Genomic DNA, 26,686 nt, shown 5'->3' on the forward strand with positions numbered 1-26,686 from the left:
GCCCCAGGAGGTAAGCTTCCAGATCCCCATTGCCTTGAACTTGAAGATGGTCACACAGGAAGGTTTTTTGTGGTACTTCACTTCTGGTGCTCGCTCACATAACGCCATGAATGAGTTCGTTCTATAAAGACACGGGCTTTGGTTTATTTTTGTAATATTGCCACATTTCTGGGGTTCTCTCTGATATTTATTCTTCGTGTTCTGCTCTCCCCCATCGTGTTTTGGTTTGATGCAAGCTTCTTAATGGAAAAGCAATTGCTTAGGGAAATATGATGCCTATCAATGGTCTAATCATGGCTATCAGTTCATGGAATTAAACTGAGACCAGTTCATGGAATTAAACTGAGACTGTATCACTGTGAAGGCTCCATGAAGAAAATTTGTTTCATAAAATTCATCTTGCATATCATGACTCTCTTTGTCCATAGCGTTCAGAAGCTCACTGTTCTTTTCCCATAATCTACTGAATAATAACAGTTAGCACTTGTATCTGCAAATCAATATGCAGGCTTTAGCTCCCAACCATAGTGAAAGTTGTGTTATTGTATTAAACAGTAACCATTACCTTTCATGCCTATAACTGATAGTTGTGTTCTGTATTTCTGTCAAATTTGACGACAATCACCTCCTGAAGCTTTAACAAAAGGCAGAAATTCCCCTGGTGCTTCTGGCAATTACACATTAGTCTTCGCAGAGACAGAAGATTACTTGCTGATTCCTGTTTGCTGATGCCATTATGTATGCTCCAGTACGTAATGGTTTGTTAATCCTTTAAAACAGCATAGCTAGAAATATTCTTTTGAAATTATACTATTTTGGTTCTATTTAAAAAAAAAGCCATCAAAAATGATGAATTCCATAGAGTCTCTTATAACCACTGGGGTTTTTAATGTGATCACTATCAGGAAACTTATCATTATAGTAGCTGGACTGTGTGCTATGTGGTGAATTGTTTCCTTTTGAAGATACTCATTTTCCTTCCGTCGATTTGATGCGATATGCTTGCAGTCTAGCCGCGCAAGAATAATAGTGGTGATGAAGACAGCTTGGTGTTTTATTGTGCTCTAAAATAATTCCATTAAGATCTAGTCTCTTTCCTGAGATGAATTCCTGTTTTCTCTTTGCTGTGTTTGCGATCACTCAGCTGCAAGCTTCACCCGCAGCCCTGTCCCGGCAGAGAGCCGTGGGCTGTTTTGGCCCTATTAAAGTCAGGTTTTACACTCTCATTACGTTGCACCTCACGCTTGCTTGCAAAAAATGCAATGCTGTATAATGCTGTGCGCAGTGAAACGGGCTTAGGACCTGGAAAACAGTTTGGTAAAAAGTTTGGCCTCGTCTTGCTTTGTACTTCGGTGCAAACTTCACCCTGGTAAGCTCAGCCCTGCACTCTGCAGCGCTGTTCTACCCTGCACCTCTGTGCACAGCTCACGTGCCCAGGCTTTGGAGTTAGCTTAGCAAGCAAAAAGCATTCCTTATGGAAAAATGGCCATAACAGTCACTGAGAAGCTCTGCATCGCTTTCCCTCGAACTTACTTTACATTCCTTGCGTACATGCTTGGCTCACGTGAGGATGGTGATGATGCCATCCTGCGAAAGGTCACGGCTTGTTGCTGCTGCTGTGAGTTTGAAGGGGCAGAGCAGCAGGAGGTCCCACTCTGATCCCGTCCCCGTTGTAGCGGGTATTGTCCGTACAAGCTGTAATAGATAGTCCTTTCCCTGCAGAGCTTGCAAGCTAATAGATGAGACGGAGGCTGTGAGAGTAATATTATCCGTCTTCCGCAGATGAGGAAAAGAGGCGCAAAGAGATTAAGCCCAAGGTCGCAGAGGAAGTCTGTGGCAGGACCAGGAATTGAATTCAGCTCTCCCGGGTCTTTGTCCAGTGCCTTAATCACAAAACCTGCCCTCACCTCTATGCTTTTCTATTATTTAATCAGCTGAAGAAAAAAATGCAAATTGATTTAATTAAAGGAGAGAGCAAATTTCTAATTTCAGCCTAGATTCTTTCTATGGTTATGGAAATTTTGAAGAGTGGAGAATAAACATCTGTAATTTCTTTTCTCGACAGATGTGTTTTCATTTACACAGCTGTGCAAAATCTATATTTATGTATTTTGTGACGTATGATTTTAGCCTAGAAACAGTTCTGATGTTGGACTACCAAGAGGTGTAATTTTCTGACTTGCAGAATAATCCTCTTTCTGGCAATAAGTCGGTCATGTTTCTTCCCGCAGACATGGTTTCTTCCTTTAAAGTGTCTCTCAAAATTATTTTATACTCGATGAAGCAAATCCTCCAAAGGCTTCATTATTCTGATGGTAGCATCATCTGACTGAATATTTCAATCATAATGTCCTTTGGAGAATTTTAGCAGTTTCCACTCGGGATTTTGGAGGCTTGGATTCATGTGTGTTCCCAAGGTTTTGAGAAACTGGTGTGAGAAATTCAGATAGTTTTGGATGCACGGAGTTCATTGGGGAGGTAGATGTTAATGTTTACTCTAGCCGTTGATTAGAATACATTAGATTGCCTCTTTCCAACATGAAAAACACAAATGTGGCTTCTTTGGGCCCTGCTCAGCAAAGCATTTAAGCACATGCTTATTTTTAAGCATGTGAGTGCTGTCTGAGCATGTTCCTGCCACGCATTATTAGTAAATCGCAAAGGTTAATGTAATAAAGTGTCACTCCTGAGATCCGACTGCTAGGGACATCATCAAGAAAGTGCACACTTCCCGATGCCAGGAAAACATTTAGTATTTGTGGTGCGTGCTGCCCAAGGCTCTCCCCGTGAGTGCTCTACACCAAACTCCTCCTCTTATTTTGATTTCGTTCCCCTTTGTATTGCTACGTTATTCAGAAGCTGTGGGCCCCGACGCTGCAGACACTTGGGGACACGCTTCATTTCTATGCACGGCAGCAGCCTTGTCGGACTGAACGGGGCTGTGTGTGTGCTTTATCATCGGCGTTTTTTAAGTGTTGGTGAGATCAGGGCTGCTGTGAAGGGCAGAAGGGGAGGAAAGCAGCTTTTCTGCCTTCATCCTTGATGTTTCTTCCTTGTTCACTGAAAAAATATTTTTAGATAATTCTGAAAAAATTCTGTGTTTGTTTTGATAAGTGAGCTCCTACAAGGATGCCAATTTTAGAGCTTTCTAGAGAACTACAACAGCCATTGGTACCCCGTTGCTTCCTTTCCCCCCTTGCATCCCCTGGAGAACATATGAGAGACTTTGGCATCCACCTTCGAAGAAGGAGCTCCTCAGGCTTACGTTGCCACCTCTGAATTGCTGCATAGCTGAGGACTACTTGTTAAGGTTGTTCTGCTTATTTCAGGCTCACATTAGGTTTTATGAACTTTAATGAACAGTAAGTAATAAATTTGCTGAAGAAATTGGGTTAGCCTGTGATTAACATTCAGAGTGATGCAGATGAGTGTACCAATGATGGGAACATGTGCTCACATCACGATGAAATGCAGATGAGAGGCCCTGGAGCAAGCCCAAGGATGTGGGCCAGCACAGTTTCATCTCTGTCAGCTTTAATCTGATCTAAAGTGTGAGTGTTACCGGCTTGCAGAAGGAATCTGAAATCCTGGGAAGACCTAAATACAACTTTTGTTTTCTATTAGAGGCTATTAAAACATTTTCTTTACAATCAAAGCTCCACAATATAAAAGCGCAAGATGCTGTATCTAAAAAACAATATTTCTAGCAGTAGGGAAGAGAGGGGAAAATGGTTGGAAGATGCCTCTTGATTTGGTTTAGCTTTTATAAAACACTGCTTTACTGAGCAGTCATTTTAGTCAATTGAAACCCAGCTGAGCCTCATCGTCTTATGACAGCGCTGTTGTACAGAACAGAGAAAAAAATCCACCATCACCCCCCCCCTTTTAAATGAAGTGCAAAGTAATGCTAGAAAGGGAAAGAATAAATCAATTTTAAGTGGTAATCTATGAAGTTGGACAGAAAATGATGAGAAATGAAGCAAGTGGTCATAGGAAATTGACCTTGAAAATGGTGTTTATCTTGTGGACGCAGTGGCAGGGCCCGGCTGCTGCTGCAGGCTGGTGACTGAGGGGGGGATTTAAATCAGAGTTTCTTCGCTTTGAATCTCAGTTGGGTTTTGGGGGAATTTCTTTTAAGACTGTGTACTCTGACGTTTATGCCAGTGGTGCTGCTCGACAGCATCTGGCAGGCAGGATTTATTCCTTTGTGGCAGTCTCATATTTTACTCTGTTGCTTGAAAGGCTGCGTATGTTTGGGAGCGGTGATTGCCTGGGGTCAGAAGACTAGCCGTGATTGTGTAATAGATATATATAGAGATATATAGGGAAAGAGATGGTATTTTTACCTGACTTTAATTTCCACACAAATAAATACATTAAAGTGAGTAAAAGGACAAATGAGTAATACATGTCACCTCTGCTATTTTAAACTGTAACACCTACTTACACCAGAAGGATGACTATTGCAGTATTCTATACATCTTTATTTACAGTAAAGGTACAGGAGGGTGTGGGAGGTGGAATATGTTGAGTTTTCACTGAAACTCCTCTAGCAGAAAGCAGTTGACAGTGTATTCCCATGATTTGTGTCTTCCTAGGGCGAATGGTCAGGAGTCCTTCAGATTAACTAAATGCTATCTGGTTCAATTGGTGATGATCTTGTTCTGCCTTTTTTAGCATCAGCTGTGTTCATAAGTGAGCCATACGCAACTCATTGTGGTGGGTCATCTCCTGTTCTCAGGCACCTACTTACTGGGTGTCTCAGTTATTCCCAACTTAAACATGAATGGACAAGTAGCCATCTGCCATGCCACGGAGACTTTATGGTTTTGCTGGTCAGCAAAATAACCTGATATTAACACATTAACACATCAACTTTAATGAAACATTAGAAATCTTTGTGTCAATTCTAATCTGAACCATATAAGTGGGCTATCTGCTTTACTCAGTTGGTTAATAAAATCACTGACCTCCTTTGCCAGCACAGATTCTCTTTCTGCATGTCAGATTGCAGACACAGGCAGGAAGGTCTCTGGGGGTGCCCAGGTGTAAGTGAGACCAGGTCAAAACCCTTAAGTGCCCTATGTTTTGTCTAGTGACCTGTCATAGACTTTGACTTATACCTGAGCTTCTAAGAAGCCTGAGGAATTGCTTGTATTAGCCAGTAAAAGATGTGGTCCAGGCAATATCTGCAAGTAGCAGTTGCTTCTGCTTGTATGGCCAGCATCCCCCCTAGCTCAATGTATGTAAGGGCTTATTTTCCTGGATGGGACCGTGCAGGGTTTGGAAATGCTCCAACTCAAGAGCTGAAGGCGTTTCCCTTGGCTGGGAGCATTTCCTGAACCATTTGGTCCTGCATGTGTCTGCTGGGATAGGGTCTGGGACGAGCATCCAGAGCAGGCGAAGGGAAACAAAGGGAGAGAGGTGTGAAGCGGGGACGCGGCGGTGCTCGCCAGCAAAGCTCTGGGAGGAGGAGAGGGGAGCCCCGCTCGCTGCAGCTCTCCGTGGAAAACTCGTATTGATCAAGTGCCGGTGACGTTCGGGTTGGTTGTGTTATTACAGTGCTTGTGATCTGATGGAAAACTAACAAATAATAAATCTAAGCGATGTTTTCAGACTGTGCAAAAAATTAAGAATTTCGAAGCAAGCCTTCTCCAGATATTTAAAATTCAGAGAGCTTTTTTTGTCCTGGGTCTTGAGATGTTAATGACTTTGACTAATTGTCAACACCACCAATTACTATGACTGATACCTTATCATTTCCCACAATGAGCAATGCTAATTAAAATTGATTGTGCTGCTGTTCTGGCACAGCAGCAAGTTCCCCTTTCATTTTTTGTTTAAACATGAGCTTATTGTGCCGATTTGGTGAATTAAATAAGGAAAGCTCATTATTCTGATGTTTATTTTTGAGCAGGGGTTTTAAGCCACATTGGAAGCCTGTTGCAAGCATCAAAGAAATAGAAGAGCTTGAATAAATTGTATTTTTGGAGTACCAAAACATACACCTAATAATAATATTTAGCACTTTTATACCACAGTGCTTTTTACATGATCACATTTCTGTACAAATGTAACTACTCCTATTATCTCTGTAAGGTGGGTAAACACTATTACTTCTGTTTCACAGATATTGAAGCTGAGACGCAGGAGCTTTGATTCTCTAATAGCAGTGCACTTCAAGCTATTCACTTCAATTAGATTGCAGATCTCTGTCTTACAGAAGTGTGAGCTGGCTAAGTTATGATTTGCAAGACTGACTTGCTTGAATTTTATACAAACTTGGCCTTTTATTTCTCTTTTTGTTTTTTTTTTAAAGTATGATTATTTATTTCTCCCCAAGATAAGTTCAAGACTTCCTTGCTGCTGGCCTGCCCTGTGCTGGCTCCTGCCAGTAGGTGTTGATTCTGCATATGCAGGGCACAGCCACACAGGAGTGCTGGAGTTGTGCAGCCTCGTGTCCTCCTTTTTTGTGGTTTTTGCTTCATCAGCTGAATCTTCTCCTGTCAGGAAGGGCTGTTCTTTATTGGGGAGAAGCTGCTTGCGGGGAGGAGAGATGGCTGGATTATAGCATGGGACCGTACCCTGAAACTCCTGTATTCTATCTCTCCTGTGCAGCGCTGCAGTTGTATTATAAATTCAGCTGTGGTTTTATGTGAACTTTTCCATGGGGAATGTTTATGGAATAGGTTATCAATGGAAGATGTACCTGGTTTTTGAATTATTCTGCTGGTATCCTCTTCTTAAGTGGCTGATTACAGTTAATAGCACAAGTCTATGACCTTATCCTGTTGGAGATTGATTTAATCTGAACAATTGATTACTTCCATGATCGATATGTAATGAGTTAATATGTAATGGATATAAATGCATGGAATTGCCTGAGATATTCCTTACTTCCTACTTAGTCCATAAAATCAGTCAACTACTTCATGGTAGTTATTAAAAAAAAAAAGAGTCTTTTAAAGAATTCTACATGTTGCACTTTTTCATCAACAAGATCTCTCTTAGGTCTTGGCAGAAAGGGAACCCATGTTTGCCTGCATGGTATCTTGTATGAGCGGTTATAGAAAAGTATGTCAATCAAAAAATGTTTTACATTTATTGGGAAAAAACTTTTAAATGTCTGGCACTTGAAAGCAAGATAAAAATATTTATATTACAGAAACACCAATAGCAAAAATCATATCTGAAAGTACATATTTCAGTCCTGAACACTATTTCTTGATTATTTACAGCTACATGAATTTCCCTTGAGCATTGATTTCTTCTGATCCTGATATGAGCTAGGAGCAACCATATAAATCTGTAGAGCTCCTTATGCCATAGTGCCATGCCTGACTCCAGTGCAAATCCTCCTTGCTGCAAAAAAGGGGAGGTCCTGCCCTCCCCACCCCTCTTGGTTTGGCTCTCCTGCTCCACCAGTAGTGTTCATAGGGACCTAGACCAAGTTAAAAATCTGGCTGAAAAGTAATTTAAAAAATAATAATAGAAAGAAATGTTTTCAGCGGTGAGCAGTTGTTTGATGTGGGGTTTCTGCGCAGTTATGTGAAAGCCACGGTGGCACCAGGCAGTGGGGGCTTGGGTGTGGGGTCTCCGAGCAAGGCCACCTCCACCGCAGCAGCACGGTTTGATGCCTAACTGAGCTGACCCTGCAAGCAAGGCCTCACGCTGTCTCTCTAATGGTGCTTTCCTGAGCGTTTCACCTAGGTTAATTTGTTTATGTTGGGAAGGCGCTAGGAAATGGGGCTGGAGAAGTGCAAAGTGTTCTGACTGGACATAAGCACTCCCCTTTTTTAGCAGTAAAAGAGCTGAAAAGAGCGGTGGTATGTTTTCAGCTGACCCATGCTGATGGCACCATTATCAGAAGGTAACGTGTTGCCATTAGCACGTGAAGCTGTGAAATAACATGCCAAGTGTGTCTTCTTGAAGCACATTCGACCTAATTCTCCTCTCATCTGTATTGATGTCTCTCCATGGACTACACTGAAGTTGCTCGTGGTTTACACTGTAGAAAATCAGAGAGGAATCATGGATGACTGACTCCCTCAGTGTAACAAGCTGTACGTGGAGGCAGAAGTTTTTTCTTTCTCCTCTATTTCCAAATGTCCCCTGGAGTTTTGTTGTGAAAAGTCAGTTATGAAAATTGAGTGTGTGTGGGGGGAATATGTCATTTGGGTTGTGATTTGCTGTTAATTAAACTTTAGTGTGACACATCCTTTATGTCAGGGGATTCCTGATTCTCATCTCAGTGGCCTGGTAGAACGGAGGAGCATCTCCATCGAGATCAATGCTCATTATTATTTTCCTCATTATCATCATGATCCTCATCAGTATTTGTTCTACAACACTGGCTGTGGAACAGAAGCGTAGGCAGAGATGACCCTCGCCCATTCCCGTTCAAAACTTCATTTTTAACAGATAAGAGACACAAAGGCTGGGGAGGAGAAAGTGGCAGTGGACTCATGACAGAGAATTAGATCCAACTACTTTGAAGCCAAAATCAGCCTTTCTTTCCACTGCAAATGACATGATGAGATAATCAGTTTTCTTTATTTTCATCAGAGTACAAGCACTCGCACACAGGTTGAAACCCACAGCGCACAAGATGGTGATGGATGTTATCAGACAGGTTTTAGCTGCATGAAGCTCACACATCTATGCAAGAGAGGGACTCAACGGTAGATGGGAATGGAGTCTGCCCAAATAGCAAGCGAAGCAGAGTGGGAGGGTGGTCAAATTTAGTAAATGTTCCCTAGAGAGAGAAGATCTGGCATGGAAGGTAAGGTCCACAGCCTTGACCTGTTCATGTTTGGTACCCTGAATGGAATTTTGAGAACTGTTCTTCCTTCTCCTCCGTTGCAAGAGTGTTATTGTGGGGAAAATGCTCATTTTACAGTCTCAGGCCTGAACCATGGCTTTAGGGTGGCACTGTAGGTGGCAGGAAGCCCAGTATGATTTTCTTGCCTAGCAGTAGCTCCTCCTTGAGGTGCAGGTGGGCTGACGTCAGGACAGGGGAGCTCAGCCTCAGAGGAGAACCAACGGAAGCAAGGTTCAACCTTCTGCTCAGCGACCCTTGAAATAACCTCCTCAGACCCTGTTACGCTCACCACGGGGATGCTGCTGGCATGAAACACCAAGAAAGGGCAGATGCTGCCAGAAGCATCTGGGAAACAAATTCAGAAAGATTGTCCAGATGTCAAATGACATTTGGGGGCAAATCCAGGGTCAGAAGACCCAACCGACATCCCATTCATGTCTGAGTGATAATGAATGTAGGGCTGGAGAGAAGCTGGGCTCAGACCATGATTGCAGACATACCTTGGCAAGTCAGCCTGTTTCTGGACCTGGTTTGTGCTATGTGTGGGACAGCAAGAGAAGCATCTGCACTGACGTGTACCTGCAGGAGAACTCAAACACAGCAAGCATTTGATGGTCTGATCACCTTGTTTTGCTGGGTGACCTCTTGTAAAATCTGAAAAAAGGACCACAGAAAAAGAGGTGTCCCTTTGACGTAGGGACCTGAACCTTTCTGCTTAAAACGTTTAAAATCAGTTCTTTTGGACGCTCTGGAACAGAAAAGACTCTTGCTAACCTGACAGCTCATTTTGTCTGGTTTGAGATGTAGGAGGAGGGATGTGATTTCTGTGGCTCATGTTCTGACAACCAACTGATAATCCCACAGCCATCCCCTTAGTGCCGGTAGTTTCTCTTTCTGCTGATGGAAAGTCATCTGGGGGTCAGGAAGCAGATGGAGTTGTTAAGGCTCTCACATAGAAATGATGGGATACAAACATGTTGAAGTTGATGTAGGCTGTACCACAGGAAAAGCTGCAACTCTCTCTTTGGGGAAAACCACAGCTCAGAATATAGAATCATAGAATAGAATCATAGAATCATTGAGGTTGGAAAAGACCTCTAAGATCATCGAGTCCAACCGTCAACCCAACACCACCATGTCCACTAAACCATGTCCCTAAGTGCCTCATCTACTCGTCTTTTAAATACCTCCAGGGATGGGGACTCAACCACTTCCCTGGGCAGCCTGTTCCAATGTTTCACCACTCTTTCAGTAAAGAAATTTTTCCTTACATCCAATCTAAACCTCCCCTGGCGCAACTTGAGGCCATTTCCTCTCGTCCTATCACTTGTTACTTCGGAGAAGAGACCGACACCCACCTCACTACAACCTCCTTTCAGGTAGTTGTAGAGAGCGATGAGGTCTCCCCTCAGCCTCCTTTTTTCCAGGCTGAACAACCCCAGTTCCCTCAGCCGCTCCTCATCAGACTTGTTCTCCAGACCCCTCACCAGCCTCGTTGCCCTTCTCTGGACACGCTCCAGCACCTCAACGTCCTTCTTGTAGTGAGGGGACCAAAATTGAACACAGTATTCGAGGTGCGGCCTCACCAGGGCCGAGTACAGGGGCACGATCACTTCCCTACTCCTGCTGGCCACACTATTTCTGATACAGGCCAGGATGCCATTGGCCTTCTTGGCCGCCTGGGCACACTGCCGGCTCATGTTCAGCCGGCTGTCGACCAACACCCCCAGGTCCTTCTCTGCTGGGCAGCTTTCCAGCCACTCTTCCCCAAGCCTGTAGCGCTGCATGGGGTTGTTGTGGCCGAAGTGCAGGACCCGGCACTTGTCCTTGTTGAACCTCATACAGTTGGCCTTGGCCCATCGATCCAGCCTGTCCAGGTCCCTCTGCAGAGCCTTCCTACCCTCGAGCAGGTCAACGCTCCCACCCAACTTGGTGTCGTCTGCAAACTTAGTGAGGGTGCACTCAATCCCCTCATCCAGATCATCGATAAAGATATTAATCAAGACAGGCCCCAGTACTGAGCCCTGGGGAACACCGCTCGTGACCGGCCGCCAACTAGATGTAACTCCATTCACCACAACTCTCTGGGCCCGGCCGTCCAGCCAGTTTTTGACCCAGCGCAGAGTACACCTGTCTAAGCCGTGAGCCGCCAGCTTCTCTAGGAGAATGCTGTGGGAGACGGTGTCAGAGGCCTTGCTGAAGCCCAGGTAGACCACATCCACAGCCTTTCCGTCATCCACTAGGCGGGTCACCTGGTCATAGAAGGAGATCAGGTTGGTCAAGCAGGACCTGCCTTTCATGAATCCGTGCTGGCTGGGCCGGATCCCCTGGTTGTCCTGCACATGCCTTGTGAGCGCCCTCAAGATGAACCGTTCCATAATCTTCCCCGGCACCGAGGTCAGGCTGACAGGCCTGTAGTTCCCCGGATCCTCCTTCCGGCCCTTCTTGTGGATGGGCGTCACATTGGCAAGCCTCCAGTCATCCGGGACCTCCCCCGTTAACCAGGACTGCTGATAAATGATGGAGAGCGGCTTGGCGAGCACCTCCGCCAGCTCCCTTAGCACTCTCGGGTGGATCCCATCCGGCCCCATAGACTTGTGAGTGTCCAGGTGGCGTAGCAGGTCATTGACTGCTTCCTCTTGGATTACAGGGGGTTCATCCTGCTTGCTGTCCCCGTCTTCCAGCTCGGGGGGCCGAGTACCCTGAGGATAACTGGTCTGCCTGTTAAAGACTGAGGCAAAGAAGGCATTGAGTACCTCAGCCTTTTCCTCATCCTCAGTGACAATGTTCCCCCCTGCATCCAATAAAGTATGGAGATTCTCCTTGGCTCTCTTCTTGTCATTAATATATTTGTAAAAACTTTTTTTGTTGTCTTTAACGACAGCGGCCAGATTGCGTTCTAGCTGGGCTTTTGCCTTTCTCATTTCCTCTCTGCATGACCTAACGAGATCCCTGTACTCTTCTTGAGTCGCCTGCCCCTTCTTCCACAAGCGGTAAACTCTCCTTTTTTTCCTGAGTCCCAGCAAGAGCTCCCCGTTCAGCCAGGCCGGTCGTCTTCCCCGCCCGTTCTTCTTACAGCACATGGGGACAGCCTGCTCCTGCGCCTTTAAGACTCAGGTTCACCCTCTTGCTCGTGAGCACTCTGCTCTCTACCTCAAGCCCTGTGTGCTCTCAAGTTTGCTACAGGAACCTGGTTTGTGGAGAATTTTTGGTTGCACCAAAGTGTTTTGCAGGTCAACCTTGGGAGGTGAACTCATGTCATATTAAAATGTTTGCTGCATGTAAGAAGAGGTTTGGAGCTGTTACAGACCCAGAGAGGGTGGCAAGCTGCTCCCTCTTGTGTGAGTGTTATAACCTGGTGCGTTTGCGTAGCACATGGGTTAATGGGCCACGGCTCAGACTTGCTGGAAATTGCCCATGACCATAGCACTGCGGTGACGTTTGACCTCTCCTGGCCCTGAACCAGAGCGACGTCCCCTTTGGGTGAGATCTCTGCTGCTCTTTGCAGCAAGCTACAAGTCTACAGCTTTTTATGCACTTAAAATGGCTGCCAGGGAAAGGATGCAAAAAATACTTTCCTCTTGTGAAAACCCCTTTTACGGCGATAGGTATATTTTAGCATTATGGATTTTCCTAACGTATTTTGTTGAAAGGCAGCGAGATTGCCAATGTGCATCTGTATGTGCTGAGCAGCTGCTGGCACACAGAGCTGGGTGTTGGGCCAGCTGCGAGGTTCGTGTATGGTAATTTGCCCCTCTAGAGCACGGCACAGCTAATGAGCACAGTCCCTCAAGTCATAGGAAGCACACAGATGCCCATCAGAACAGATCAGAAACAGCCTCTGCTGACCGGATTCATGAAAGGCTGTATTTTGTGCACGGCAAATAGCAGGATGTTGCATATTTTTCATTATTAATTCTGAATCCATACAATTAGGGGAAAAAAGGAAAATAATATATTTTTATCTGTTAAGTCTAATGATAAAATAATACCCAAGGAAAATATTGATCCCTACCTTAACCTCTCTCTCTTATAAAATAGGAATTTTCATTGTTTCACTCGTTTGTCAGTGCATTGCAGGTACTGGGGTTGGCAGTACTTCTTGTATGAACATCAGCTCCGCTGTCCTGCTCCCTTCCCTTTCTTCCACCAAGACTTACCTCTTTTTCTTTCCCTTCCTGTGGGTGATGAGGAGTGTGTCTGCTCGATGGATAGAAAGGACAAAATGCCTTCTTGTGACACCAGAAAGAAAATGATCCAGGGAGTTACAGACCGCTAAGCCTTTCATTTGTACCTGGTAAACTGGTTCAAATGATAAGAAAAAAAAAGAAAACATTTGGGAGATGCTGATAAGATCAGGCTTATCCAGTAGAAAGGTACTGTAGGATATGGCTGGAAGTGATAGGAAAAGCCTAGGCTTGATGACCCAGCAGGTCACTTACAGTCTTTCACTCTTAGTATCTTAGAAGTCTTTGAACTGAAGAGAGAGGAACTGGCTTATCTCATTTATTTACGATATTGAAAGGTCTTTAGCAAGGCCTCTCGTAGAAAGCAGTCAAAAAGACAAGGTGGGCGGGTGAAAGGGAAAAGTATAGTTGTGAATCAAAACATGAAGCGAAGATTAGGTATAACCAAGCAATTTTCACCATTGCACCTGGTTGTTAAACCAGGGGTTCCTTGTATGTTCCTAAGTCCTATATCAGGTCTTTGATCTGGGATGGAGAAGAGGTGGAAGGGTAGCCAGGTTTGTGGGTAGCAAAAAGCCACTGAGGTCGGTCAAGTCCAGGGAAGGCGGTGAGGAAGGTCAGAACAACCTAAACAAGCCAATAAATACATGACACAACATCCAAAAAATGTTCAGTGTTAATGTATGGCTTTTGCCCACTCTCCGGTTTCTGTTTGAATTTGCTATGGTCAAACCAGAAATAAAGCAGTCTTCAGTTCTGCAATCCACGTAGGAGAAGATCTTGTTGGGGCTGCTAATGGGAGAAGGGATGACGTCTCCCTGATAGCCTCCCCAGGAGGGTCTGCATTTCAGGAAAAACTGTACCAGTGACTGCAGACGCCAATTACTGATCCTTTTTCAGAAGTACAGAAGGGTTAGACAAACACATACATAGTATTATCTAAAAAACCAGCAATGGTACTCAGCATCAGAGTAGTCCCGTTAGTGAAGGAACCTAATTTAAGAGGCTTCACGTATCAGTATGAACAATTTCCCAAATTACTACTGGGATTTAAGTTAGATTTTCTCCCTCCCTTTACACACTGCATCTTGTTTCTTTTAAATAGCCATGTCTGTCTCTTTGTCCTAAACAGAAGTTTTGAATAAGAGTTAAAAAAACCATTTGTTTGCTTTGCCTGCTGGTCTGACTGTCGGAGCTGAGTGTGTTCCCTGCACCACTGGTTTAAAAGACTGCCGTACCTCTGAATTGATGGAGCCTCCCGCCTTCCTTCCCATCCCATCGCTCTGCCTTTCCCCACTACCTTTTAAGCCAGCGAAGAGCCACTAGATGTCCCTTTCAAAACCGGGGACTGAAGTCCTGAATGTTGCTAATTAGCAGTGAGAGCCTTTTAAGGAATTGAAACATTGCATTGTTATGATTTGGGAAACAAAAGCTGAATAAGAACTGTAAGACTTAACTATGGAATTCCACTTTATTTTTCTCTAATGCAGGCTAAGCTGCCTTACAGCAATCTTTTAAATGTAATGATTGAGACTATTATAGGAAATACTATACAAAGCAGCATTTTTTTTGCAGCCTAAATAATAAGTAGGGCAAGGTTTTAAATGAGGCTAGAGTAATGAATGCTGTACAATAATTTTGATGATAAATTTCCCCGGAGGATAAAGTGGAAGAACAGAAGCAGGCTGTATTTAATCATGCAAAGTTAAAGGAATGCAGACCAACAAATATTTATAGAGATGTACAGTTTTTCTAACCTTTTCTGAGATATTCTTGCCCCTTTTCACCTGAGAAACTTAGCAGAAATGCAGGTCTTTCAGGGTATAATAATTAGGAGGAGGAATTGATCACATAGGGTCAAGTGTTTCTTTGATGTAGTGCACAGAAATTCCTGTTTCCTTGCAGGCTGGAGGACTCAAACAATAAGACATTTGTTTTTCACAGCTATTTCATTCATCAGTGAGTCTGAAAAGCTTGCTTGGAGGAGATATACCGCATGTGATGACATATTCTGCAGCTGCTCTTCACCTAAGGAGAGGACCCAAGGAGATATGTCCCCACCACAGAGCAGAGCACTGTGTGAACATCCTAACTTTGCTCCCAAAAGCAATATAGTTGCCTTCATGCAGTGCTACATGCAGAATGATAAGAAGGCCTGTGCATTGCATTGCAGAGACGAGATCTGGGCTTCCACGTACTGAGCAAGCTCAAAATCTTTGCCCCACACTCCATCGCCCGGTGTAGACCTGCCCTTCCCGTGCACATACCAAAACCTGTCCTCATCAAAGGTGGTGCTCCTCAGCTGTGGTTTCTTCTCGGTTCTCGTCTTTGCTGTTTGTCTTGAGGAGGCAAGCACGACTTCAAAAACCGATAGTAAAAAAGTCACTGCTGACCTCTGGCTTACTGTGTTTCTCGTCGTTCTGCACAGATGCACATGCTTATGGTAGAGTTAGGCAATCGTTCCATAAAGCATAGGGTTGGGTTGTTTTGTCGGGTTTTTTTAAATAACTGTTAAAAGTAGGCTGTTTAGTGAACTTTAGCTCAACCTATAACAGTCGACACTCGGCAGAGGCAAAAACCTGAAGATTTCTGTTCTGATCAATACTTAAAACATATATTGATTTCCAATTTAGGTGTTAATTTTTTGTTTCTTAGAAATGCTCTTGATATCAATTTTCACCTTGCTTGATGTTCATTATATGCTGAACATTATGACAGTGAGCAAGCTAGGATGCAACGTGCAAAGATTTACTTGCCTCGTGTAAGCATCATGGTAGCATGAAATATCTATATTTAAGGCAATGACCTGAGAAATGCTTTTATTCTGGCCTGGCACAGGCTTCCTCTAGTGTTTCTTAGTCTGTGTAGTCCATCCCTGAAATGATATAATAAACTAATTAATAGCGCTATTTATTACATTCATGTTGTTTTCTCATAATAATTCATTGAAAATGAGCCTGAGGTCCACAGCTCAGGTTGCTGGATGGCTGGACTTTATTTAAGCAATAAGACACACATGATAAGCAGTGCATTCCTATGTGATTATGCCTCCAGTAGTGTTAGGAGGCACAAGGTCAAAAGGCTCAGTGACTTTAACTACCTGAGAAGTGCCATGTAATCCCCTGCAAATGGGCTGTCTACAATGTCTTATTGCTGTATCAGAGAGGGAATTATTTCTTTTTAAAGGCAGCTACATGAATTACTTCTGTAATTGGCACAGGTATGACATCACTGACTGCCAATCAGAAATCCTCTTTGTCTTGTATTTTAACACCTTAATTTCAAGTTCAGGTCATCTGAACAAACTGATTTTGTTAAAATGGTGTTTTATCCTCTTTGTGCTTTGAGTCCCATCTGCTTTAGTGAGGAAAGCACCATTTGTGCTTTGTGTGTGTGTGTTGTGAATTGCTCTGCAGTAGTTTTTGTATCATCATCAGGCACTGAACAGTGACTGCAAAGTCTTTGCAGAGCCGGTGACATGCAAGCCATGGCCTGACTTGCAGTGCCTAGAACATTATTTAGACTGAGGAACTCAAGCAATCAAGGAAACAAGGGGAGGGCAGACAGCAAGGTAAGCACTTCAGGGTCCAGGCAGCATGGCCAGGATTTCAAAATCAATGTGTAGCCATCAAATTCTGTCAGCCTAGCACTGTCTTTTCCTTTTTATTGGCAAACATAACCCCAGAATAATAAAATCATCCTGATTTACAGTTATCGTTGATAAAATAAGTACACATAGGTTACAGCTTTACTAGCCTGAGCAGGTAAGGAGCAGGCCACAAGAAGGATGGATTTGTCTTGGTGATATTGAAGGACCGTAGCAGTTGCTGCCATTTTTGAAGGGGCGATGAGAGACCCCAGATAAGGAGATTTCTCCTTTTTCCTCCTCACTTTAAGCCCCAGCAGAAGAGAAGGTAAAGGCACAGCCCCTAGGAAGCTCTCTGCAGCCCCTTGGGCTCATTTCGCTGTCTTCCAGCCAGCAGTCGCTCCTTCGGCAGGGGAGAGAAAAGCCTGCACTAAATCCCGTGGTCAATCCCAGAGGATGTTTTTCCTTTGGGAAAATGGGAATGGATGCCAGAGGTCATGGCTCGCCTGCGTCTCACGTCTGCTGGTGGGTGGGATGAGAGTGTCTGCGCATGGGAAGGTGTGAAACCCAGTGGTCGAGGGGATGCTGTGAAAGTTGCAGTTCAGTTGCAGAGGGTTTTGGGGGCAAAGCAAGAGGAATCGTCATCCTGTTCGAGGGCAAAAATTTAACAAGTAGTTTTAAAGGCTTAAAATAAATCTATCTTCATAACCTGACTGCAGTGCTTTTTTCCTTAAATATGTTATAGAGGTAATGATACCTCTACAGTGAACTCAATTAACCTTCTGCAGCCTTCCGTGTGACAGGGAATCCTAAATCTTCTTTTTTATGCGTGTATGTGCAAGATTTGAAGCTACTCTGAACTTAGCATTAATAAATGCCATTTCCTAATTGGTGACCATTTGTTTGTTTTTTTCCCAGTGAGAAAGACATGGTGGCTGTGAGTGGGATCTAGTGTTCATGATTGAGAAGAGCTTTCCACACAGGAGTGAGGTAACTTTATATTATTATTAGCGCAAATCTGTTGCTTGTCTGTGGGTGCCTTTTGGGGTTTCCGTTGTTCAGTGATGTTATAAGATGGTCTTAAGGAGTTTAGCTTTGTTTCTTTGCATTGTTTTGTATAAATGGACATTCATTGCCAATAAGAACTACGTGACTCTCCTCTGTCTGAGACCCGGTGCATTTTGAGTGTCCTTTGGAAGTGCTACGGGAAAAAGGATAGGAAGAAAAACCTGTGTATTTAGGCTTCCACAGCTCAGTTTCCCTACAAATCTTCCTTCCGCTCAGTGATACATCCTAGTAGGTGCACATTGCATCAGGAGACTCAGTAGTGTTCACTCCTGCATCACTTCTGAGATCTTTGCATGAACACATGCTGTAGGGAGCAAAATGTTTCATCTGGGAGTGAGGATGTCAGCAATAAATGAGAAAACAAGAGAAATGGATGATCCCCCATAATGCATACCCTATAATATAATCATTGTTGTTTGATAAAAGAGACACTTCTAGCAACTCTCAGTGCCCTGCTAGGTATGTCTGGATTTATTATTCAAAAAGGCACAATCAAATCTCTTCATTCAGTTGACAAATGGAAGCTATTCAATTCAGTATCTGCCTCTTATTTATAGCATATAGTGGGGTGATTTATATGCTAGCTGCAGATCTTCCAAAACAGTTTTAATTAGCAGCATTGGCTATTAGAATGAGTCCTGTAGCTTCCCTGTCATACGCATCCCCTTAAAACCGAATAGAAATCTTAGTCTTTGCCAGGCAATACTTCTCTATTTTTTTCGTAATGCCAGCAAGAAAATGTACCTGTGCTTTAGTAGCTCAGAGAATGCATTCATGTTTGCAGCTCAGAGGGGGCAGGCAGGGGAGGTTGAGGAAGGTGATGCCATTTATTGTGGTGCCTTGGGGAAACAGGGAGATCCTTGGGGCATTAACACTAACATCACATGGGAGTTTGCAAATGTCGTAAGTGACTTCGGTTTTGAGAAGAAAGTAAGCGCCAAAGATGGCAAGGCCAGCTGCTCAGGCTGCCGGCACAGGTGTTTCTGGATTCTGCTCTGGATTTCTGTGCTTGGAGGAGGATGGATCTGAGAAGGCAGGAGCCCTCATCTCACCATGTCCTGTGGTTGGAGCGTTCACAACATTATTTTTCCTGTGTGCATTGTCTGATGATAGAAGTAAGCATTTCCCCCAGCTGTTCCCTTATCCGCAGAGCTTCTCTGGCTTGTGGTCTAATTGGTACCCCTGAGGTACAGAGCAGAGTAAGGCACGTCGCAGAGGTGAGTTCAGTAAAGGCACTAGTTTGAGTCTCTATTATTTTCACGCATCTGGTAGGAATGTAATCCCTTTGAGACCTCTGCCTATCTGTCAAACCTTAAATCAGCCAACAGGTTCAAAAGTTATTTGGGGAAGCAATGACTGACAGAACAATTGCACGGCTCTTGGTTTTTTTCTGAGAAAACAGGCTAAAAAAGTGCAGGAAACATGAAGAGTATTTTTTGGGCTTTATGCGGTGTGTGTAGCATGCAGAATGGTCTGTTGTTACGCTTCCACTGATCTTTTTTTGACATGAGCAATGCAGTCATTCTGTCATCACATCAAATAAGCCTTTGTACTACTTGTCACCAGCGTGCAGTGTCTCTGTATATGTGTAAACTTGATGTTTGCTACATCCCCTCGTTGAAAGTCTGCTGCTGCTGCCTGCAGGTGGGCGGTTCTGCTAAATCTCTGGGTGTTTTACAGCAGGGCGCTGTCAGTGACATTTAATCTGGAGAGCAAGAAAACCTTAGAAAATCTTCAGTTTGAGGTTGACAATAATACGAAAAGAGAGGACATGAGCACCGGACCTGGTCGCAGATGCTTAGTGTCTCTGCGTGTCCATCCCTTGGAGGAGGTCAAGGAATCGAGCCACAACTGAGAGAGGAGGCTGAATAAAGTTCATCACTGCCCCGCCAACACTGTACATGTGTGGTGCTTAGGGGACTGATGGGAAAACGAGGAAATAGGAGATGAGGACATAAAAAATCCTGCTACAAACAAGCCTGAAATGAATGTGGTCAGAAGGAAGAGTAAATAGGGTGGGGAACAGCAGGGAATGGAAATGGTTCCTGTGGTTTGCAACTGGGAGATGATGGGCTCTGCAGCCAGGACAGCAACACAGCCATGGGTAACTCACAAATCAATGCCTACACTGTAAAAAAGTCACAGTCCTCTGGCTGAACACAACTTAGATTTTTTTTTTTTTTTTTTAAATCTATGAAAGTTCTGTTTAGGTATTTTTATTTCCTTTTCTAAGCATATTGATAAAGCACATTGTTTAAGGAAGCTTTCAAATTATTAACGTTTGGGCTTGTCTTTAAGCCAAATGAATAGTATTTGGTAAGCTGTCTTTGGATATTACACTAAGTGCTTTTCTACTGCAATTCTAATAGAGTGTAGGGCTGAATTTGATAGTGTTACCTATTAGTGATTAGAAAGTGAAGGGCTTTCAGTTCGTCTGTATTGTGGAATTGGTTTTGATTGATAGATCAAGCATTATGCATTTCATCATTTTAAAATTTGGCCTTAAAGTAATGAGATTTCCTCTTAAGATTCCTCTTTTCCCCAACATTTTGAAAACATTTTGAAGGCATGAATTGGGGAGGAAAAGAAAGAGAAGAGAGAACAGTTTTGTTCATAAACACTTAAATATTAAATTGTGCATTAGTCAGTGGTACAGACTGAACTCTGCCAGAGCGAGGTACTTTTAAATTACCAAAATATTAATACTGTAATTATTGAGCATGGATAATACTTATGAATTATGGATCAGTCAGGTTAGCAAAATCACAGCTGCCTAATAGAGAAAGGTATGATGGGAACGTGAGGGAAGATGATGGAGGACTCCATCTTAATATTTTCATACACTCCTCTCAGCAAAGGAGGTTGCTGCTCCTTCTGCCAGTCCCCGAGAGCTGCGAAAGCCCACCAAGGGCAGGAGCATCCCTGCCTGAGGAGCACCTGCTCTGCAGGAGGACGGTCTCTGTGCCACCAGGGCTTTTCGATGTGCCAGCCCAGCTGGACGGCCCTAGGTGCTGGGCTTTATTCGACACTGTCACCGTTTGTCACCACTGAAAAGTCCTGGCGTGCTCTGAGGCACAGCACCTGCAACGGGAATCACTGCCACTTTTAAACCTTGTCTTCCCTGAGGAGGCTGTGGAGGGTGGCAGCGATGCTGGAGTGGTTAAGAACCATGGCTCTAACTTTGCTGATGACCGACTATCTCATCTTGAGAAAATAACTTCCCGTCACCGCCTCTCAGTTCCCCTGTCTGTAAAATGAAGATAATGTCATATCATACCTCTGCAAAGTGTTTTGACATCTATGAAGGAAAAGTGCAACCTTGAAGCACACAGAGAATATCCTACTACCAAGCAACTCCAACAGGAGCTCCGGGCAGCACTCGCTGTTTGGATATGTATTTTTTTTTTTTCCTCTGTGATTGGTGAGCCCTCGGGTTTGCTGTGGCAAGAGGTCCTGCCCTGTCCCTCTTCATTTTATAAGAGTAAGTTGTTGGTGTTGTTAACATACAGCTGCTCTTCCATTGGTTATTCAGTTTGTATCTGGCCAGCTTCTTGCCTTTTCTTCAGCCACATCTGTTTTCTCCAAACAAAACCGGTTTTGCTTTTACTTCATTTTTTAGAGGAGAGCTGTAATGTGTTTGAATTGTTTGTAATAAACTTTTGAGATTCAGTGACCTTTGTTAATCAGGAAAGGGTTTTTTTGAGGTCTACAGGAAGAATTAATCATATGTATACTGTTTGCTTTAAAAAGTCTCTTAACTGAATTTGGGATTTCCCAGGTAGCCATCAAAAGGTCAGAGGCTGGAGGCAGAAGCTGTGAGCAGCTGTGAAGAGGGGAACTGGAGAGCACTGCAGAGGACAAACCATCTTGGAGCAGTTTCAGAAGTAGGGAGAAACCTGTGGTAACACAGTTGGGGAGAGCCCGATGTGTTTGAGAGACTGGCCTCAAGCCAGAAATTTGGAGCATCTAAGGAAACAATATACAGACTAGCAGCATGCCATTGTACCATGCTCATATTTGCTTGCAATATTCTGTTATTTCAAAAGCAAATTTGTGCTTTCAACAAAATGTTCCTCGGCCCTACCAGAGTTCTAAGTCATATGTGGCTCAAAGGAACCATGAGAATTTTGAAGAAGTTTGCAGTCAGCTGCTGGCATCTCAGCTGGCGGTACAGTCCCTTCTCCCAGGAGTCTCTAAAGGAGAAGGTTTGCCTCATGGACCCTGCCACTGTCAGCTGTCAGTGAGAGCAGTGTGTCCCTCCAAGTGTCCACCTAAACCTTCCTAGCATTGCAGTGCTGTAGCGAGGACCATCAGACTGCAGTCCCCTCCTGCTGCTGAGAACAAGTCTGAGAGCTGTGCTGAGGAAGGATGTCCTGAGTCTCTGCAGGAACCAGAAGAGGCACTGCTGCCTGCACATGTTGCTTGATTTACTGGGGGAGAGGAGGTTAGATGTAGTTCATCCTTGCAGTTGCAAAAATGGATGAACTGCCTCAAAAGTTACCATCAGCATCCTGAAGTAGCAATGGCTGTAGAAGCAGAGGAAAGTAGGGACTTTCTAGGTTATCCAGTCGTATGTCCTATACCTTCGTGTCACACTTTGGAAGTGGATTCCCTAAAGAGTCCCTTTCCCAGAAGCTCCCTGGGATGAAGCAGAGCTGTCAGTCATGGTCACAGTGGTGGAAGGTGGCTCCAAAGCTGCCAGCGCAGACTCCATGAAGAGAGAGAAGGTTTTCCCCTGCAGGTTCTGCTTGTGTCGTTGCTAAATATGTTCGATGAAGTTTAGCTTGGGGGATTTCACCAGCAAATCCCTGTGGGGTTCTTCTCTCCTACCAGCCTCTATAGCAATGATTGTGGGGACCTTATAGCTCTGAGTTAAACCCACGGAGGAAAGAGTTCATGGAGAAAAGGCCAGTTATCAAAAGAGAGGGACAGTCAATGTCATCGATATCCTGAAGGCTGCAATGTCTTGGTGTAAAGGGTCCTCAGTAAGGAAGGTCTTTCTCTGAATTTTACAGAGCTCTGCATGTTTAAGCCAAACCCCTTAATGTTGTTTTAATGCATTTCGCTGTATTCAGTAGTGGTTTTTACCTGTGAGCCCTTGGCATGCTGTTTCTCAGTGAAGATAATGTTGGGAGATGTCTTACAAATTAGTTGCAGTGCAGTGAAGCCTTTCATTTCCTAGTGCACAGCTCTGTTGTTCACCCCATATAGCTTCTTGAGATGATGCAGTGGACCCTGTTCTCAAACTTGTTTTCAAATTTTTATCAAGTTTTGGAGAATAATTGCATTATGTGTTACAGGGAAGCACATCTGGAGAGTTTCATTCACAGAAGCACATCGCGTGACAGACGGGAGAGTTTGCCTAACTTCTTCTGTGCCTGTACAGGGGGAGGACATCTTGAGCACTGTTAACCCTTCCTTGCCTTGCAAGCAAGCAGAGGAAGGGAGATGGCACCTCACCAGCCATCTGTTTGTAGTGTGTGCTCTTCACTAGGGATGTATTTAGGGCCTGATTTCTGCCAGTGTTCAGAGGGACCTCGCTCCAAGGTGGCTCAGAGCCCAGGGACTTCTTGAGGCTCATCCTGCAGCAGTGAAGCATGGGCATTGCTTTTTCTCCCGATGATTAAAGAACAGAGCTTTCTCTTGAAGGAGTTCATTCCTCAAAAACATTAATGGAAAAGTTATGGGCTAGAAACGTTTCTGTCTGATCCAGAACACACAGAAAGTCTGGATTTGAATGATTTAAAGACTATGGGAAAGCATAAAGATGTTGAGGTGAATTTACTACTTTGTTCAGTGCCACAGATTGTGTGAGGGCTCTTCCGCATGAATTAAAGAAAGGTTCCAGTCATGAGATATTACAGTTTAATTCAGACATTAGTATAGTCAGGGAGAAGACAGTAATGTATTTGCACAACCAAATAGGATTTCCCATACTGGATCGCACCTTTGATGTATCTGGTCCTGTTTCTATATGAACAGTGCTATGTGTGTCAGGAAAAATAATGTGATATGGGATAATAGGCAGCTGTGGAAGTCTACTAATAGTTGGCTCACATCCCAACCCTAATAGTGAGAATCAGTTGTTAAAAAGCCCTATTGGATGTGAGTGAGGATGTTCTCCTGATTTTCATCCACATCAATGCATTAATGAATCGCTTACACCTGTACGTCGTTCATACCAAACAGCAGCGAGTTCTGCGGGGCAGTGTTGTGTTTAAAAATATACACGGTGTTTTTGAAGGGCAGTTTTAAATGTGGTGCTTGTCAGAGTCATCCGTTGCCCCATTCTTGTACTGAGAAGACGGTATGCTGAAGAGCCTGCTTTATCTTCGTTAAAACACTCACCGCTCAAGTACACCGCCCCCCCATCGCTTTTTATTCATCCCTTGTCTAAATTGAAGAAGCTACCAGTTTTCCTTGCCTCTGAAAATATTTGCAGCTGGTATCTAAGCTTTTAAACAGTTTTTTTTTCTCTTTTTGAGGTCAGGTGTGCCAGTGTTTCAGTTGAGGTTGGATACACTTCCTGGCTAGATATTTTAAGTGTCATTTCTTGTTCTAGTCTCTCTAGGTCTTCGCTTTGACTTTCTGACCGCTTCTGTTTACAGACCTGTGACTTTCCTGGAGCTTTTATTTCTCCTAGAAAATGTGAAGGAAATAGAGGTGGCCGAGGAAGAGCACTGTGCCTGTGCGACTTCTGTGCTTGAAGATTTGTTTTAGCCTTCTGGAGGCTTTTTTCCCCCCTGAATTTTTTTTGCAGTTTAAGAATTTCCAGCAATGGCTCTGAAGTAATCCCAGTGTTCTGTCTCTTTCCATTTTTCGGCTGAGAAAGCTTTGCACTGTGTGTTACAGGGGCCATCAAACCGGGGTCTATTGCACATCAGCAGTCCGCTGGGTGTTTGCTGCACTCTTCAGAAACAGCATTCCCAGAGCCGTGCCGTGAGGAGCTCAGCGAACAGATGGGCCAGGAAAGTACCTTGCTCTTGGTGGGTCTGGAGAATGAACTCGTTATACAGCCAGTGGTCTGTCACACGAGCCTCATTTACCAGTGGCTGGTGTAAAAAACAAACCCTGGAAAGTGGTACCTTGCAGGATGTGAGTGCTGCGGTGCCAGCCACGTCGGTGTCATTCAGCGAGCAAGCTTGTTGGGTATGAGGAATAGGGAGGAAGCCTGGAGAGGCAGAGTGTTTACAAACAGGCATCAAAAAGCTTCATAAAAAATGACAGAAAGTCCGGCTTTTGGGAATCAAAAAATGTCATGTGGAGAGGAGCCATGTTTCAAGGTTGGCTCTGCAATTTGGACACACCTGAGATGAAGGTCCCCCTTCCTTCGGTGGTAGTCCTGCCGAGTATTTCTTAAAAAAACCATAAAGTGTTAACAAAACATGTTAAAAAAGCACTATGTTCAAACAAACAAAAAGGACCAAAAGTCCCAGGTTATGTTAGACAGAATAGGTAACTGGACAGCTTTTCATCTTTCTCCTTTTCACGTGCCGACTGGGAAACATCTCTGAGCTCCATGCGGCTCAGCCTCCTTCGTTGACAGCCAGGGGCAGCCGGGGAGCATCCACAGGGCTGCTGAGCTCAAACTGCCCGAGAAATGTAATGTCTTCCTCCTTGTTTCTTGCCCACTCATCAGCAGGGAGCACACTTTGCTAGAAGCGTGGTGCAATTTTGAAAAGCCAGGAGAGATCAGACTCTGGGATTTAGCCAAAGGAGTTGTTTGAAAGTTTTGGGGGTTGGCTCAGTCGTTGCGGTGATGGGTTGAGGATTGCAGGAGTCCTCAGTAGCTGCTGCTTTGGTTGCTGTTAAAGATAGGGAAATTTTTGGCACTGGTTTACTCAGAGGAATATAAAAAAATGTCAGTCGGCAGCAGTCTTGGAAAGGGAAAGTGCAGGGTGAGAATGTTTTTGTTTATTTATAGTAAAATCCATTAGGAATATGGGGGAAATTGTTGTGTCTGAGTTGCTCTGTGGGTTTTTAAGTGAATGATTGATAGCACATTAATAGATTTAAGCTCCCTGCTTCAAGAATATCATTGGGAAATCTGGCTGAAAAATATTTGGCTGCCTGTATAATCCCAAGTTTTATGCAGGCAAAGCACATAGTATCCACCGCTATCATGTGGAGTGGGGTCCTGCACCCGCATGGGAGAGTCTCATCAAGTAAGCACATACCTGATCAGTGCCGGTAAGATCTCCTGTGCGGGGAGAAGTGGGAGGATACTTTAGCTTTGAATTAAGCAGAATTTGGATTTTTAAAATGTATAAAGATGCCAAAAATATGTCCCCACAGGCTACTGCTGGGTTGTTTGTTTGTTTGTTTGTTTGTTTTTTAAAAAAAAACCTAGTACCTGACACAGCTGGCACCGTGATGGTACGTAACCTTTACCATAGGTGAAGAGGCTGGAGGCAGACAGATGTTCCAGCGTTGTTGGCTGCAGATTCTGCATTCTGTGCCCGCACGTCGTGCCCAGATGGTCCTTTGTAGTAACGCAGCAGCCTCTACCTCCTAACGCCCCGTCCCACCTGTTGACACTTACAGTATGTCTCAAAAGAATAGCCGAGTTGCTGGGGAGAGGAAGACAAAAAGATACAGCAGCACTTCTGGCTGTGAAACAAGGCAAGCTGTGTTGTAGCGCATAGCAAGGGAGCCAACAATTACGGATCTCTCCAAAGCAGGAGGCTTTATATAAATAATACATTCTGGTAATTCACCAGATTGCGGCATGTATGGAAATACAGAGGATTTTTTTAAATGAAAGGGAGCTTCTGTCCTGCGAAAAATTAGTCGATGCTGAATTGGATTCGGTTCTCCTCAGCTTCATCCAGAGAATAAAAAAGGGCAGAGATGAACAAACTGACTCTGGAAACCATGTCTTACAAGCCTGGCTTCAATCCTGCCAACCCTTTCCATAGAAATGAGCCCCCTGCCCAAATAGAGTAGTTGAAGTGGACAAGCCCCTTTGCAGAGGCAGCTATGGAGTTTTATTAGAGCAGTTTCACAGCGGGTTTCAGCAGACTG

The 26,686-nt window shown here is 44.1% G+C and overlaps 1 protein-coding gene across 6 annotated transcripts in view; it reads left to right on the forward strand.

Annotated features, from left to right (window-relative positions):
• Window positions 1–26,686, forward strand: part of DAB1 (DAB adaptor protein 1) — a 484,695-nt gene that overhangs the window by 212,283 nt on the left and 245,726 nt on the right. For 5 of the 6 annotated variants that reach the window (XM_076340092.1, XM_076340090.1, XM_076340089.1 and 2 more), the window contains exon 2: window positions 17,513–17,584. The exons of the other annotated variant lie outside the window; for it this stretch is intronic. The gene's annotated coding sequence lies outside the window, so the exon portion shown is untranslated. The remainder of the gene's footprint in view (window positions 1–17,512; window positions 17,585–26,686) is intronic. 6 annotated transcript variants of the gene reach the window in all.

Source organism: Aptenodytes patagonicus, chromosome 5 (genome assembly GCF_965638725.1).
Source record: "Aptenodytes patagonicus chromosome 5, bAptPat1.pri.cur, whole genome shotgun sequence".
Classification (NCBI taxonomy): Eukaryota; Metazoa; Chordata; class Aves; order Sphenisciformes; family Spheniscidae; genus Aptenodytes; species Aptenodytes patagonicus.